We start from the raw sequence: 18,260 nt of genomic DNA on the forward strand, positions 1-18,260 counted from the left end.
CCTCTATTTAAATGTTAGGATTTCTTGAGGTTCCATCCTAAGCCACCCCCCTCATTTCTCACTTGATATTCTCTCTCAAGGATGTTTCATCCATACCCATGGCATCAATCAGCATCTATATGTTCAGGATCCCCAGGACCCTGCTCTGAGCTCTAGACCAGCATGTCAACTTCCTGGCTGACATCTGCCTTTGGATGTGTTCAAGGCCCTCCAAAATCATCCATTCCAGAACGGAACTCAGCCCAGGCCTGGTCGTTCACCAGCTACTCTAGTCTCTGTGAGCGGCAAGCAGCATCAACATCCATACGGATGCCCCAACCAGAAAACTGGGGATCATCTTCAACACTTCCCCTGGGATCTCCTTTCCTATTTACCCGCAAGTCCTGTTGATTTTCCTTTCTCGATGACTCTATCTGTCTAGTTCTGCCTCTACTGCTACCATCCTTGTCTTGTCTGTACTCCCACTGATATCCTTGCTTGGCTGACTGCATCAGCCTTCTAACTGGTCTCCCTGTCAGCAGGTGTGGCCCATCCCATCCATTCTCCACACAGTAGCAAAAGGGATTTCTTAAAAATGCAGATCAGACCATGACACCCCAAGCTTCTCCACCAGTTTTAGAATAAGCAGCATCTTCAACGCTGCCTCTTTCTCCAGCCTCATCTTGAGCCACTCTTCTCTTCCCTCTGGCCACACTGGCCTTAATTTAGCTGGACAATTCGGGTCTCCCGCCTCAGGGAGCGCCATAAGCTCCCTGCACCTGGCACTAGCCAGCCCTTTGCCTTGTTCATGCCTGTTCTTCTCCAGTTGTCATGGCCCCTGTGCTATGGAAACCTCGCTGACGCCCAGACAGATCAGGCTCCCCTGCGATGTGCTCTGGTCCTCATTGCACTTGGGTAATGAATAATCAACAGACTACAAGCTTTTGGGGGGCAGGGCAATGTCAGTTTTACTCCATCTTACTTAAGTTTTGACTTAAAAGTGGCTTCCACACCATGAATACTCACTAGAGACTTGTACAATAATTTAGTGACCTAATTCACGAGAAACGGTGGCGCTCTAACATGAAACTGATTTCACACCCTGCCCTTTCCACTGCTCCCTTCTGCTCCATTCTTAGAACAGAAATGTCCTTAAAAATAAGCAAACTTGGGAGCAAACAGAAACAAGGAGGAAAACCGCTTGGCTGGTTCCCAGGGCTCTGTCGTGGAGGATAGTTCTTCACACCCACTTCTGGGTGGGAAACCAGCTGCTGGGGGGAAGGGAGGGGCTCTCCAAGCAGGAGCTGAAAAGACCAGAGGCCCCTCCCTCACCTCTGGTCACTAGCTGGGGGACTAGCCTGCTCACCGACCCCTGGCAGCTTGAGAGACCATCTGACCCCTTCAGACGGGCTTTTCCTCTTTAAAGCTGTATGTATTCTTCATTTTGAAGTAATTTCAGCAAGATAAAAAGTTGCCTCAAGTCTTTTGCGGAAGAAAGGCAATTGAATGAATGAACACATTAAATGGATTAATATACAGAGAAAAGTAAGGGTGGAGCTGTTCGGGTGGCCCAGTGTGGACACAGAGAACAGTGTAATTTGTCCCCAACCCCTTAGAGGGGATACTAATGACCCATTCTCTGCAGAGCCTGGACACACACAGAGTCTGATTCTCATCACCACTTCTTGCCCCTCCATCATTCCCATAGAGGCTGAAAATGACATTATAAATGACACTAATCCACCATAAATTGTAAGTGACAGCCCACACTTAGAGGTTCTGAAATAATTAGGAAAAGTAAAAGCTCAGGGTCATTTCAGGTAAGCTCTCCGAGGCCAGTAGGAAGGGGGAGGAGCCATGTATTTTACACACCAGGAAGCACCTACCCAGGAAGATATGAAACTAGAATCACATAGGTATTAAGTTGCACTAAAGCAGTGCCTCCAGGTCATCCTGAAGGAGGAGACTCTTTCCTCCTGAGGCCTGCTGAGTCCCTCCCAGCAGCTGCAGATAAGGGTGACCCCAGCAGGGAACACAGCTGGTTGTCTGACACCAACTCAGGAAGTCAGAGTCTGAGTGAGCCCCCTGCCTTCCCCTGAGGCCACAGCAAGTGTCTGGGAACTCACCCAGGGCGGAAGGCTGCGGGATCCTCTGGTCGCGTCCTTGCCCTCCCTCTGGGCAGGCAGGCAGGAGGTGGCGGCTCAGTCCTGCCTCATGGCCGTGCTTCTGTCTTGCTGCAGCCACTAGACTTGCTTCTGAAGGCAGCTGTGAGCATTTCCCCACGGAGCAACTGCACATGCAGACTGTGAATGGAGACCTTGTGGGTGTTTTTCCTTCCGGTTGCTGTGAAGTGATGTTGTCTCAGTTCATTTCCTCTCTGTGCATCTTTTTTTTTTTCCCTCTGTCAGACCTCCTGACACACTGAGGGCCACTGGTTGTTTAGGGACAGGCGAGCCATCTAGTTCGGATTGGCACCGTCTGCTATTTTGAGAAAGAGATCTTTAGATTAGGATCGCCATGAAATTCTGTGGGATGTACTTTCTAAGTGGCACGAGCACCTTTCTAGGCTGCACTGAGGCAAAAATTAGGCTTTTCAAGACCAATCAATTTAGGATTTTGTGGTTTTATGAGCTCAATATGTTCTAAAGAGTTCTACTATAAATTGACATGAAACATCCTTTCATTTGACAAGTATTTATTGAGCCTGTACTCTGTGTGCTGGGGGCTAGGTACCCAAACAGATCATTCCTACGTACAACGTGATATAGAAGCCTAGATTTGATTATGTGAAAGGGAATTTGAAAGTATTTCATCCCAAACCCTTGTCTTCTTCCAGCTGGGCATTTGAGTAGCAGACAAGGGGATGTACTCTGAGACTGACCACCTGGGTTTGAATCATGGCTCTACTCTTTAAACACTTTTGATCCTTCTGTGCTTCAACTTCCTCATCTGTAAAATGGGAATAATAAAAGGGCTGCTGTGAGAATTGAATGAGTTAGTATATGTATTCAAAGAGCACCTGGCACAATAAATAAGTAAACAGCATATGCGTGCTTACCATTATTATTAGTGGCAAATTATACATAACTTCAGTCCTTGTTTTTTTTTCCTTTTTTGCCCCACTTCCCACCCCTTGCTGGTGCCTAGGAAATGACTTGGGGGCATAGTGGATTGAGGGAAGAGGGAGATGGTTTGAATGACTGATATTCCGAAATGATGTGGTGGTGCCTGATGTTTCTGCTCCTGCCTGCTCCACCCCCGAGACAAGGACAGGGCTGTCCTTGGCCTTCCCCTCATCTTTACACTCTGCTCATGCTGTCTGTTGCACTCTTGCGACTTCCGTTTTCTTGTTGTTTTGTTTTGTTTAGTTTTAATTTCCTGTAATACTTCTCTGAAACTCAGATCCACGTTATTTAGTTTTAAATGTCGAGCTGGCCTGAATCATGCTAAGAAATACTCTGTCCGTAAACAGATGCTACCCTTAAACAAAGAAACAAAAACTCAGCTCAATGCCTTGTGCAACTGGGACTTATAAATACATCAACAATAAGAAGATCTATATTAATCTTTATACATGTACATAATTAGCAAACTTCATGGTACAAATACCATTAAGGTACTCCATTATTTTTCATTCTCTTCCCTCTCCTTAAAAAACTATTCTTGAGTACATGCTATATATCAGGAACTGGTCCAGATTTGAGGTAGAGTTATTCTAAGTTTTTACTTTATAGTGCAGAGTATTTATTCATGATACATAATAGAGGTAGAGGAGAAGTACAGACAGTAAATAATTTTTTCAAAATGCTCCTCTATGTATTTCCCATATCAGTAAAATACCATATCAGTAAAATATTATTTGCTTCATTAGATGTTTGTGCAGTATACATTTAAATGCTAAATTTTAGAAAAAATATTTTACAGTTACATAGTGTAACTTGAAGATTAATTCTATCTAGTTGTTTCTGTAAGTCGATGATACCCTAGATATTCTAAAAAAACTAAGCTTGGGCTTCTTTTAAATAAAGTCCTTGAGTTTGGCAACTTGATTATCCTTAACTCTGTTATTTCATCTACATCCTCATGGCTTCTTTCCCCACTTTGAGCTGCCTGGACCTCCCACTGCTGAGCTCTTCAGGATGGAGAGAGGGCACATCTGTGAAGGCAAACTAAGGAGCTCAGACTTTGTCCAAAAACAGATCAGATTTGTTTGCAAAAAACAAGTTAAATATTTTTCCCACTTGGAAAGATGGAAGCTTCCTACGTCTGTTTTCCTACTTACAGTCTTAGATTTCCTTCTTCTTCTTTTTTTTTTTTTGTGGTTTGTTTTCTTCTTTTGATTAGTGGCAGGTTATGCCACATATCAAAATTTTGACAAACCACAGATGGTTCTGACAAAAAACAAACAAGTGTAATTTGTAATCACTGTATCCAATGAAGACTGTGTTTACATTTTCATCTTTATTTACAGTCTTCTTGACTGCTTTAATTAGCTTCTTCATGCCATCTCAGATTGCTGGAATCTCAGCACCACAGAATGGTTTATAACTACCTGTTAAGCAGTAGCCAACCTCCAGGCAACAGTTTTGAACCTGTCATGAATATTTGGTCCAAGCAGGGCCTGCTGTGTGAAGTGGAGGCTGAGGGGTGAAGGAGAAAGAAGTGAGGAGAATTTGAGAAGATAAAAAGTTTAAAAAGTCTATGGCCAAGTTGTGTCTGTGTGTGTCCGTGTGTGTGTGTGTGTGTGTGTGTGTGTGTATTTATGATTCCATTTGCTTGACTCATTTCCCTCCACGACTGAAGACAGTATTAGCCCTGGGGAATCAGCTGCCCACTAAGGAATTTAAATGAATATGCTCGAGTTGGTTTGGCACGTTTTACGAGCAGAGTTGTCTAGTATTAAAACGTATGCCTCCTCCCTTCTCGGCACTGTGAGTTGGTCTTGTGGTTTTCATTTTTAGATGAAGAAATCAGAGTTCAAAAAGATCCAGCTCATTTGTCCATTCAATAACTATTGTGGACCTGCAAACTCCTCTGAGCTTTTCCTGCACATTTTTGATATATCAGTTCACAAGACTCAGGGCCTGCACTCAAGAAACTCATAGCTGTATATGTATAACTGATTCACTTTGTTATAAAGCAGAAACTAACACACCATTGTAAAGCAATTACACTTCAATAAAGATGTTTAAAAAAAAAAAAAAGAAACTCATAGCTTAGTTGGTAGATTATCTAGTGAGATCACGATTCCCCTTAATGGGTTCACTCACGATATTAAAAGCATTTATTGAACAAGTGCTATGATAAATAAAAAATGAATGAAAATCAGCTCCTAAGAGAAATTACAGTCTAGTAGGCATGACAAAATGAACCTTATTCTCCTTCCTCTTTTGTTCTCTTGCTGCTTACAACCCTTCTGTTCTCTCTCTTGTAACAGGACATCTTTGTCTTCCGTCTCTTCTGTTCGTTCTCCCGTCCATCAACCAAGTCCTAGAGTGTCACGCTCTTACATTGCCAGAACCCCATGGAAAGCTATTTCAGTAACATGTTAATGTCGATTTCCTTGTTCTTGTTCTTCTGGGTGTTCACCCATTCCCAGCCCTAGGTGGAAGTTCAATCTACTTTCTCTCATGCTTCAGAGCAACCCAGACTCACTGGGAAAAGTTAACAAAGGCCAAATTGTTTCCTGGCATCTCTCTCAGTAACCTCAACTGAGGCCCTTCTGCTGCTCAGGAATCTTCTCACTCATTTCCTACTCTCTGTCAGGTCTTCTTTCCAAACTTTCCTCTCTCTCCAGAAGCTCTGAGCCCAGCCCTGAGCTCACACCATGCCGAGGTAAGATGCTGATGTGAGCTCTTTCAGCGTCCCTCATGATCTCTGCAGAATTTCACTCTTTCATCCATCCAGCTCCTCATTCTCTGCTCATTCTTCAATCCTTTGAATTATAGTTTCAAGCATTACCATTGGATTAATAAAAATAGTAACAGCTACCATTTTTGATGTTTATCATTAGGAGGAAAATGACATCTTCATAGATGAAACCATTCTTCTAGCTCACAGAACAGCTGTTTGAAGAAACATGGGTTCCAAGAGGAGCTAAAGGAAGAAAGACTGAATTCTTTTTAAGACAGAACTGATGACAAACATAAAGGGTTCTGATTTATTGGAGGCATTCATTGCATTTAAGCATCTGGCAAACACCAAGCACTGATTTCTCCATTACTTATATCTCGATCACCTATCCCTCTACTAAATGATAACCACCTTTGACTTCCCAAAGAATAATTAGCAAAATCTTGTCAGTGTTGATTTCGCCATAATTTTTAAATTAATTTTTTAAATATACAACTAATAAATTTATATTGTAAAAAAACTAACATTGAAGGTAAAATTAAAGTGCTTTCCAACCATCAACCCTAATTTCAGGTCTCGCCTCTGCTTTGCCCAAAGGGAACCCCTGGTACCTGTTTGGTATGTATTCTTCGAAGACGTTTGCTAGGCATTTACACGAATATATGTAACCACCGTCAATTTGCAACGTGCACGTGTGCAACCTTGCCCTTGAGCGCGCTCTTGTGCACAAACAGAACACAAGACTGAAACCATCACATTATGCTCGGTTTCTGAGGAAACTGTACAAACTGCTGTTCTGGTTTCACATGAAATAGGAATTTGAAAGAAACATCTTATTCATAAGAATATACAAAATAAAATTACACTGCTGTTTTCGATGGTTGAAGAGATTAGACTCCTCCAACTATCTGACTTTTGACCATTTGTTTTCTAAATATACAAAAATGTGGATTTACATCCAACTGGTTTGCCCCTGAGTAGAGATTCCCAGATCAAATACCAAAGGTTGATTAGTCATTTGGTAAGGTGATTTTTCTGGATTTTCCTTTATTGCCTACACAATCACTTAACCAAAAAATCAAGTCAAATCATGCCTCTCCCGAGGTAGGTTTGCTGCCCTGACAGTGACCCAGTCCCAGGGAGGGACTGCCAAGTGTCATGATAATTTACAGCCCCTTTTTGCTCTGCCATGGCTGGTTCTTTAGCTTTCCTTTCCCTTGAGCACGTCCTCCTCCTGATTCTCGGAGCAGCCTCCATTTCACAAGCCCATATCGACAGATTCCTACTCTAAAGACTTAGACATATTTTTTACTGATTCCTGGTACTTAAAACCCCAGCACACTTGTTCCCTTTAGTTTTTATATAAGTATTTTACTCTAAGACAATAGAAATTCTAAAAAGAAATCCAACTTATCCCTCCTCTATTTTCACCACAACTTTTCCTATCGTATAAGCGAAAAGCCCTGTGCCCACAGGTTCACGGAAACCCTAATACTTAGTGCCTTAATTCTATCCACTCTTCTTCTTACTCTGCCTCCTTCCTTTCATGCTCAGCTTTCCTGAAAGAGTTGTTTCGTCTACACTGTGTGCTCCCACTGCCACACCTTCCATTCCCTTCTTCCTCGCTGCGTTCCCTCCATCCTGACCTCTGGCTCCCACCCCCAGCTCTGCATGCAGTAGTCCCTGTTAATGTCACCCATGGCATCCTAGATGGTGAAACCAAAAGACATCACAATGGCTTTCCTCTGTTGCATTTAAAATGACCGATCACTTCTTTCCTCTCAGACCCCTCTTTCTTTCTCTGGGGGATCCTGCTCAGCTCAGTTCACTTCCTTCACAGTTCACTACATCCCCCCGCTTATTGCTACTCATGTTCCACCACTGGACCTCACATATTTTCACTCTACTTCTCCCTCTGGGTGGGCCCCTCTACTCCCATTTAGGTCTGGGGCAAGTCTTCTCCTCCTGACTCTGCACTAATGTCATTATCATCCCTTCAGTCTCTGTCTTAGTCAGTTCTAGTTGCTTTAACAAAATTCCATGGGCTGGATGGTTCAAACAACCAAACATTTATTTTTCACAGTTCCGGAGGCTAGAAGTCTGAAACCAAGGGTGCCAACACAGTTGGGTTTTGGTGAGGGTCCTCTTCCTGGTTTGTAAATGGCTCTCTTCTTGCTGTATCCTCACATGGGGGAGAGAGATGAACCTTCTTTGTCTCTTCCTATAAGGACACTAATCCCACTCATGAGGGCTCCATCCTCATGACCCATTTACCTCCCCAATGTCAATCTCCTAATGCCATCACATTGGGGATTAGGCTTCAACATAAGAATCTGGGGGGGGGGGACATAAACATTTAGTCCATAGCAGTCTCTCTGCCCTAAAACATTACAAACATTTCCTCGCTTCTTAAATCTAACCTGTCACCAAATCCTGTTATTTAAAAAATTAAATCTTAAATCTTGTTGACCAATTCAATACATGCCCACTGCTACTACCTTAGTTTAGACTTTCATTGCTTGGACTGTCACAACAATTTCTAACTGTGACAGGGCACAAGGTGGGTCCTCAGGAGATATCAGTTGAATGAGCATCTCCACAATACTAGATGTTCTCATAGAAAAATTTCAAATCTCCTCATGTCACTGTCTGCTTAAAAACTTCCACCAACTCCCTGTTGCCTACAAAACAAAGTGAAATGACTTAGTTGGTGAATCGAGATCCATGCTCTCTTCTTAGATTCTCTCCTTCTTATCCACACCTAGAGTTCCTCTCACCTTCCCATCACCCTGCACAGCTCACTCTTCCCTAGTATTTCATGTCTTCTCATGATTTGGGGATTGTAAAGGCTGTTCCCCTACCTAGAATGCCATTCCTTCTTCTCTTTTAGGCGACATGCTTCAAGACTGTCCCCTGGACAGAGAATCTTTTCCCCCTTTCACTGTCACCAAAACTTCTATTATTGTGCTCATCACATAGTATCATAATAGTGTGTCTGTTTCCTTGGACTTCAAGGCTCTGGATGGCAAGGAACTGTTGCTTATTCATTTTGTTTAGACCAAACTAAACATTTTACAAAGTGGTCTGTAGAGGTCTTGTATCAAAATCACCCGCAAGGTGGTTAAATATAGATCCCCAGGTCCCACCCTTGAATTGCTGTATCAGTTTCTCTGGGGAGTGGAACCCTCCCAGCTAATTCTTATGCACACGAACATTTGGGGACACAGTTACAACATCCAACAAACATTTGATGAATAAAGACATGATGAAAGTGTTAAGATCTCTACTCCTGAAAATCTGCTCTATTTCCTTCATTCCTCTGGGGTGTAGCTTGGCTGGAGACAGGTCCAGGGAATTTGGCTCGGCTGCAGGTCAAAGTGACCTAATGGGAAACAGCTTTGCGTTATTCTCTAATCAGGTCATGCAAAGCACCTATTGTCCTGTCTAAATGCGAAGTTAGGTTTAGGGCCATTCAAAGCCCTGAAGATGGTTGGTTGTGATAAGAGCTAACAAATTCTTGCTCAAGTGAGAACTGGTATTTCGGGCATGCTCTGCAATTTTAACTCACCAAAGCCAAGTTCTTAACCTTAAGTGGTTCAGAAGTACCTTCAAAGGAGTCTCACTGTCTCACTTGCTGTGCTTATCACCAGTATTGGTAACTCTAATATCAGTTAATAGTCCTCCCCTATTGACATTGGGTGAGTTGTGAATGAGCCTAAGAGTTTTTAGACTTTGGGTGAGGCTGATGGAGTTGTGAAGCCACAGCGTCTCTAAAATGTCCTTTTAAAATTTCTTCAGTAGATTTTTGAGCTCCATCAACATGACCTTGAGATCTGTCACAATGCACCATACCAGGCCTAACAAAGACTAAAAAACGTGCAGTATCTAAATGACCTCAGGACTACACAAAGTACCTTCAACAAATGTTTGTTGGACTTGTTATTTACCAAATAAATCTTACCAAAAGTACACATAACAACTTCTTTATTACACAAGTAACATATACTCATTGTTGAAACCAGAAAAAGTAAGGAATTCAAAAAGACGACATAACCAATGTTACACTGGAGTGTGTATTCGTTTAAATGTTTTCCCATATATATGTAGAGTGATATTACAGTGGATTAGTTTACTATTGTTGCTGTAACAAGTTACCACAAAATTAATGGCTTAAGACAAAAGACATTTATCATCTTACAGTTCTGTAGGTTAGAAGTCCCACACAGGTCTCCCGGGCTAGTTAGTGTATAGGCATGGCTGCATTCTTTTGGAGGGGCTAGGGGAGAGTCTGTTTCCTTGCCTTTTTCTCTTCTAGAGGTTGCCCATATTCCTTGGCTCCTGGCCTCTTCTTTCATCTTCAAAGTCAGTAATGTTGAACCGCTATGACTGTTCCTCTATAGTTACATCTCCTCCAACCTCAGCCGGGAAAAGTTCTACTATTTGATTTTAAGGACCCAAGTGACTAGCTTGGACTCTCATGGATAATATAGGAGCCCAATTCAAGGTCTCTAACTTCATCACACTTGCAAAATCCCTTTTGCCATGTAAAGTAACATATTCTTAGATTCCTAGAATTAGGACGTGGACATGCTGGGGTCATTATTCTGCCTATCGCAGGTAGAGATTGAACATCTAATGTTCATGGAGGTTAAGTGACTTACCCAAGATCACAAAGTTTGTAAATATTGAACCTAGTAGTTAAATTCTTTCAGATTGCAAGAGTTTGACACAATCAGATTCTCAGCAAATGGAGATTTATGATGAAGGCATGTAAGGAACAACGGTAGGGAGTTCGCATAAACGTAGGACCAAGCCTCCCAGGAACTGGCACTTCATCCTCAGTCCACAGACCCCAGGATCTTGCTGACTCTCAGCAGCGGCCACCCACGGCACCACATGAGGCCACTGCCTGTTTCTTAATACTTCTCATACCCTTTTTAGCTCCCTCCAATGTCCTGCGTAGCTTCTTAATCTTAAATTCTACTGATTCATGGCTTTAGCCTACTGTCTCCTCTCCATCAGTCTCTTGGTTTTTGAACCCTTCTGTCACTTGTATTTTTCTCTCTGTGTCACCTTCATACTTCTTAAGAGAAAGTCCATTGGTCACTACAGGGCACTGGACACCCCTGTCCTACAGAGGGCTCCCACTGGATTATCTCATTGGCTGCTGGTCAGCTGACGGATGGCCATCTTCAAAAACAACTGCCCCTTCCTGGTTCCATCAGCCAGGATCAGGGGGTCAAATGTGATGATCTGTATGTAAGAAATCACTTAGGATCCCTTCCCTCAGAATAGGGCCATGAGCAAGTGGGCACAAAGAGACTCTTCTCCAAAGCCTCGGCCAGAAGGTCTTCCCCACGCGCCCCTGCATACACTGCGGCTGAACCATATCTGGGAACCACAACTGGAATAATCTAGCTGAATGAAAGCGTATAAGCAGGGGCTGAACAAGAGGAAGGGACAGTGCCCAGAACTAATACTGAATATGGACATTTTGAAAACGATTTAGGTAATTGTTTTCAGTACTTTAAGGCCCTAATTGCTGATCTTCAACAAAGAGGCCACACAGGCTTATGAAAGTTCTAAAATTATATTGTATTTATCAGTCACCAGGACCTCAACTTGCTTCCACAAACCACATAGGGCTTTGTGAAATGAGGCTTTGGAAAGGGGACCCTGTTGTTTCTAAATTTTCACCCATTTGTTTCCCTATCTGCATTTGCTCTGAAAGGGGAAAGTGGCCTCATTAATTTGGAAAGAATGAGTCTAAACATGTTTCAGAAGGAGAAAAACTCTCTTGGGCATGCTGAAGCCCGCCCCACCCCCCGCCCCCCCGCCCTTCCTGATGGAAGAATGTTGCCATAAAACTTTCATCTGATATTTCCCACAAAAATGTGAGCTGTGGTCGCAGCTCAAAGATGCCAACACAAATCTCGAACACAGCCACCTCCTGACTGAAAACACAATCTAGGCTGTTCTTTAGTCTGGACCTCGGTAACCAGGGACACAAATTGATTTTAAATTTCAATTAATTACGTGGGAGGAAATGGCCGTCTGATAGACAGAGGTCTTAACATAAATATTTCTCCCTGGTGACAGAGTACTGAGATGCTGCCATGTTACACACAACCAGGGTTTTTTCCATGTGGTGTGCTCTTTTTCTCTCCTCCTCTTGTGCTTTTAGAGAGAACGCCAATGGCATGTTGTCACCTCAATTTTCTATACCCTGTAATAATTCATTGAATTCATTCATCTTTACTCTGAAATACACAACATTCTTCATGCTGGCAATCAAAACATTTTTTTTTGAGCAATTACCACTATGTTAGGAGCTGGGAATAAACCAGTGGGTAAAAATATACACAGTACATTGTGTATATTGGATGCTTTGGCTACAAATAATGTAAAAATAGAACTTAAAGTGGCTTGAACAATAAATACCTGTTGCCTCACCAAGCAAGAAGTCTGGGGGTAGATCAATAAATATCTTCATGTCAGTTTTATTCTCAGGTGGTTGGTTCCCTCACAGTTGCAAAGTGGCTGCAATAGCTTTAGGTAGTACCTTCTCAACCACATCCAAATGCAAATAAATACATAAATAAATAAAGCCAAAATGAAGACACTCCCCTTTTTGGGTCCCACTCCCCAGCAGAAATGTCCTCACGTCTTAGGAGGCAGAACTGCATCACAAGCCTGTTCCTGAGCTGATCAACAGCAAGACAAATGAAATGGTCATAATTTGCTTAGACCAGTCAAATTTTGGCTCCGGGCATTAGGAAAGGGCTCAGTCTTTGCTGAAGCACAGGGTTACCCCATACACAAAGAAAATCCAGTTCTGTCAGCAGGAAGATAGGATTAGCTATTGGATAAGAAACCAGCAAGTCTGCCTCTGTGCAACTTCCAGATGACATAGGAGGGACGGGAAAAACACTCCCCAACATACACGTTTTTCATAAGGAGTCCAAAAGACAGAGGTTCCAGTATCCATTAGTAGTTACAAGATCTTGGGTTAGCCTCCTGGAACCTCAATTTCTGAATATGCAAAATGGGAAATCATATCTATCTCACTGGGTTGCCCTGAGGATCAAATATATTAGTACTTGCAAAATACCTAGCACTGTGCCTGGCCCATAGGAATTGCCCAAAACATGCCATTTCCTTCTTCAAGGCCCTCAGGCTGCTCAAGTCTAAATGGCTGGATAACTGACAAGCCAATGAGCCTGTATTCTGATTGATAAGCACTGGGATATTAGGATTTACAGAGGCTTCCTGGGGGAGGTATTACTATCACAGTTGCCAGGAACCATTAAGGTCCCCAAAATGCTTTTGCTACCTCCAATGGGTCCTTTCCATTTTTTCCTATTACTTTATCTTTCTGCAGCCTTGCTACTCTTGTCAATCCCCTTTCCTTTGGAACTCTATCTTCCCTTGTGTTCTGTGTTGTGTTATCTGGGTTTACCGCCTTCCTCTCTAGCATCTCCTTTCCATGCTCCCTTAAAAGGTCCTCTTTATGGCCTTCCCCAGAACTGTGTTCTCCACTCCTGCTGCAATCTCACCTGTCAATCCCCGACATGAGATTTCATCCTTTCTTATAGCCTCAATTCCTAGTTATATATTTATGACACATATTAGACATTCAATACATATTTTTTTCATCCATTTTTAGTCAATCATGTATTCAACAAGTATTTATTGAAGGCCTGGTACTATATGCCCATTACTGTTCTTCATGCTGGAGATATAGCAATAAATAAAACAGACCAAACCCTGCTCTTGCGAACTTACATACTAATGAAGAGACAGATAATGAATAAGCAAACATTTCCTGTTAGAGATGAAGTAAGTGCCATGGAAAATATCATGCTGCATAAGTAGGGAAGGAAGGTCGGGAGGGAGGGACAGCTCCTTTATAGGGTGCCTAGGAATGCTTCTTTGATAAGACATTTACATACAGACCTGAAAGGTGTAAGTGACCAAGACATGAGGCATGGCAGCGGGAACAAAGAACACAAGTGCCCTGCAGTGGGATCGAACTTGGCATCGTCAAGAAACCCTCAAGGGGCTAGAATGAAGTGATCCAGGGGAAAGAGGAAGGAAACAGATCAGGGGGCAGTGGGGAGGGTTTCACGGGCAATGCCAGGGCTTTGGCCTCGCCTTTGAGGGAAATGGAGAGCCACGGGGTTTTTTTTTGTTTTTTGTTTTTATTTTATTTTTATTTTTTAAATTTATTTCTGGCTGCGTTGGGTCTTTGTTGCTGCACTCGGGCTTTCTCTAGTTGCAGTGAGCAGGGGCCACTCCTCGTTGCGGTGCGTGGCTTCTCATTGTGGTGGCTTCTCTTGTTGTGGAGCACGGGCTCTAGGGCACACGGGCTTCAGTAGTTGTAGCACGCGAGCTCAGTAGTTGTGGCACACGGGCTCTAGAGCGCAGGCTCAGTAGTTGTGGCGCACGGGCTTAGTTGCTCCGCGGCATGTGGGATCTTCCCGGACCAGGGCTCGAACCTGTGTCCCCTGCATTGGCAGGTGGATTCTTAACCACTGCGCCACCAGGGAAGCCCGAGCCACTGGGTTTTAAGAAGAGTGATAGGATCTGACTTACACCCTTAGAGGATCACTTTGGTGTCTCTGTTAAGAAGAGACCCTGGAGGCCAGAGCAGAGGCAGGAATTTCTGTTAGAGACAACTGCAATAATCAAAGCAAGAGATGATGAGGGCTTGGATCAGGGTGGTAGCAATGCAGTGTTGAGAAATGGATGAATTTTGGCTCTAATTTGAGGTGAGATCAATAGGATTTTCTGTTAGATGTGGGAGTGAAGGAAAGAAACCAAGGTTAAGCCCAAAGGTTTGGGCTCTGGCAAGTGGAAGAAGGAGTGGTCATTTTCAGAGATAAGAAAGGCTGTGGGGGACCTGGTGGGGAGGGGACAGAGAGTTAGATTTGGGGCAGGCTAAGTTCTACACGGTTCTTAGACCCTGTGTAGCTGTTGAGAAGGAAGTAGGATATATGAATGTGGACACCAGGGGAGAGGTCTGGAGATAGACCTTTGGGAGTCACCAGCATATAGGGTGACATCTGAAGCAGTGACACTGGGTGAGATCACCAAGGGTGTGTGTTCGAAAAAGGGAAGCAAACTGACGAGTGAGCGTTGGGCGTGCGACATGGAGAGGCCGGGAGAGGACAGTCACCAGCAGAGGAGACTGAGAAGTGGCCTGAGACAAAGGACCGCCGCCAGTGTGTGGTGCCCTGAAAGGCCAGCAGAGTGTCCAGGGGGACATGAAGTGTGTCAACTGCTGAAAGGGGAAGTACGACGGGGGCTGAGCACTGCCCAATGGATTTGGGGATGCAGAGGCCACTGATGATCTTGACAAAGCAGTGTCAGTTGTGGGTGGGAGGCAACGGGAGAAGTTGGAGGCTGCAGTGTAGACAACTTCTCCAAGAGCTTTGCTATAAAGCAGAAGAATGGGGTGATAGTGGAAAGACGGTAGAGGGTCGAGGGAGGCTTTTTTTTTTTTGGTTTGTTTTTATGATAGGAGATTTAATATGCTCGAATAATAGACAATCTAATCGGAAAATTTTTATGACACAGGGGAAAGAGGAGTGAATTGTTGGAGGGAGGTCCTTGAAAAGGGTAAGGGGATGGGATATAGGAAATAGTGGAGAGGTTGGCTTCTGTCAAGAGTTTAGTTAAACTACTCCGTGGCATTTCTGCCTCAGCACTCATGTTGTTTGGCCAAGTGACCTGCAGGGGCCTTAAATGGACACCAGCCCCTCATACCAGCCCATGGCCTAAAGAATAGCCCACAGAGTCACAAGCAAATGTAAGTTCCTGATATGACTTCCCCAGCAGCCCTTGTGATCAAACAGGCTCCCCTGTCTCCCAGGGCCTTCCCTTTGTGCACCCCTTAGATAAGACCCCGTGGAACTTACCAAAACCACACTCATTTTGGTTTGAATTGACCAATCTGGCCTTAGCCTGGGAAACCCAAGGCACTCCCCCCATGACCCTAATGAAGGCACATGCCCCAGGACCTGTCACTCTCACAGCCTGTACCCTGTCTTGACCTCCCCTCATGGCCCCTGGCGGCCTGCCCTGTACTTCCTCCAGGACCGATGAGTAATGAACCTATTTCAGTGTTTCTTGTGGTCTTTTGTTGAACATCATTCACCATCTCACACCCTGTGCTTTCCTTAACAAATGCTAACGAAGTTGTTAACAGCTTCTCCTGAAGAGGAAGGGCAGACTACAGGTATGGGGGTGTGAGTGGGTGCATGACCTCTGCTGACCCTTCTAGTTTTTCCTGTGAAATAGAAAATAAGGTTGTCAGCCAGGACTGAAGTGTGGGGAGGAGGCGATGGAGGTTTAAGGAGAAAGGACAGGATGTGAGATGGTCATCCTGAAGAGTGAATGAACTAGGGAAATGTGGTAGGGTCACTGAATCAACACTGGCTACTGCGTGCTGGCTCCCATATCTAGTTTTGAACACTGGTATCGCTCCTGAGCTCCAAACTCATATATCCAGCTATCTACTGGTAGTTGTCCCCTTGCTTTCTCGTGGGAAAGTTAAAGCCATTCTCTCTCTGCCCACCTCCAGCCAATCCTCCTACCCTCCGTATTTCAGTGACTGTCACTCCCATGCCCCCCACCCCCGTTTCCAAAGCAGAATAATAAAGCCTTTGAATAAACTAGTGTAGGAAAATATTTCTTATTTTCTGAGGTTGAGAACACTGGAAGAGAATCATGTTTTGGAAGGACCATTATTAGTTCAGTTTGAACATTATCAACTCGAGATATCAGTGAGAGATCCAATTGGAAGTGGTGAGTAGTTCAGCTGATACACATTGGTTGGCTGACTGATTATTCCTTTAGTAATTAGGAGATGTGCATAAGGCCACAGTTCACCTGGGGCTCCTGTTAAAATGCAGATGGTGATTCAGCAGATTTAATGCTAAGCTTCAGAGTCTGTAGTTCTAACAAATTTCCAGATGATGCCAACAGTACAGGTTCACAAACCTCACTTTGAGGGGCAAAGGTTAGGAGAAAGAAACCCATGCAGATCATTTCAATTTAATGTGTTCAGAGTTATAATAAAAAGGGAACTACATGGACATAGTTCAGCATAAGAATTAGGCAAAACCATGGAGGTTGTTCACTGGCAGGCCAAGGAATGTGTTCTCAGTTCTGAGAAGTATGTAGAACCATGGAAGGATTTGAACAGAGCATAACATCGTTCTATTGCAAAATGCTCATTGAAAGTCAACCATGTGTCAATTGCTACCTCAACAGCGGTGGTAACACAGTGAACAGGGAAACCGGGCATCTCGCATCCTGGAGGGGTTAGGGAGCTCATAGTAAGCAAACAAATAAATAAACAAGGACATTTTAGATTGCAGAAGTGCTGTAAAGAGAATAAAAAGGATTCACGTGATTGAGCCTGGGGGGACTGCTCTAGTGGGAGTAGTTGTTGAGCCAAGAGGTAACCACGCAGTGGAACCGGTCAGTCCTGCAAGGATCTGGGGGAAAAGCATTCTGGGCGGAAGGAACAGCAAGGGGGTGGCCTTGAGGCGGGAGTGAGCACTGAGGCGGGAGTGAGCACTGAGGCAGGAGGACCAATCACGTCAGAGTGACTGGAGCCTAGCGAACAAAGGGGAGTGGTATGAGATGGGGTAGGGAAGATGAGCAGGGGCCAGGCCATGTGAGGGCTTTGAAAGCTGCACTAAAGAGTTTGCATTTCATTTTAATGTGGGAATGAAATAATCCAATTTTTAAAAGATAATTTTTGCTACTCTGTGAAGATTGTATTGTCCGTATGTTTGTTAGGTCCGGTGGAACATGGATTCCTTGGACGTGTTCAGAACTGTACTTTAGAAAGATGAATCTGTCAACAACTTATAAAATAGCTCAGAAAAGAGAAGCTCTTCAGAAATGTGTACAGTTGAGAGGTAAGGACAGCATGAACTGGGGAAATCAGACTCACACTTCCAAATGAGGCTACAGGAAGCGAGATGAGAGATTCAAATAGTACTCAACGCTCTTAAGCTAGGACTTTCTCAATAACTCCCTCGTTTAATCCTCTCTACAACCCCACAATGCTGGTTATGAAAATCAGTTTCTGAGGTTTTAACCCAGACCTATTGAAAGAGAGATCCAAGGGCATTTGGTTGTCAGTACATAAATGCTTCAGGTGATTTTAAATTGAGGGGAGGTTGATTTGCTGCGTCTCCACCTCCTTCTGTCGAAAAGAATGAAGGTGGTTACCATTTCGTAAGTACCAATCGCTCTCTCTAACCCTTCCTGCTTTTCTTTAAACTCTGCTGATTAACTTACAACCTAAGTGGTGAGATTTCAGGATTCCAGGATGAATCCACAATGAAAATACCAACGAGTAAGCTTCTGGAGCTAAAGAAGTCTCTGCTCCTTGCTGGGGTTGGTGTGAA

At 43.8% G+C, this 18,260-nt stretch overlaps 1 protein-coding gene across 3 annotated transcripts in view; it reads right to left on the bottom strand.

The window, feature by feature from the left end:
* NEDD9 (neural precursor cell expressed, developmentally down-regulated 9) overlaps positions 1–18,260 on the bottom strand; it is a 300,815-nt gene that overhangs the window by 182,689 nt on the left and 99,866 nt on the right. For 2 of the 3 annotated variants that reach the window (XM_061195716.1, XM_061195715.1), the window contains exon 5: positions 2,106–2,460. The exons of the other annotated variant lie outside the window; for it this stretch is intronic. The gene's annotated coding sequence lies outside the window, so the exon portion shown is untranslated. The remainder of the gene's footprint in view (positions 1–2,105; positions 2,461–18,260) is intronic. 3 annotated transcript variants of the gene reach the window in all.

The sequence above is a fragment of the Eubalaena glacialis genome, chromosome 7 (assembly GCF_028564815.1).
Source record: "Eubalaena glacialis isolate mEubGla1 chromosome 7, mEubGla1.1.hap2.+ XY, whole genome shotgun sequence".
In the NCBI taxonomy this organism is placed as follows: domain Eukaryota; kingdom Metazoa; phylum Chordata; class Mammalia; order Artiodactyla; family Balaenidae; genus Eubalaena; species Eubalaena glacialis.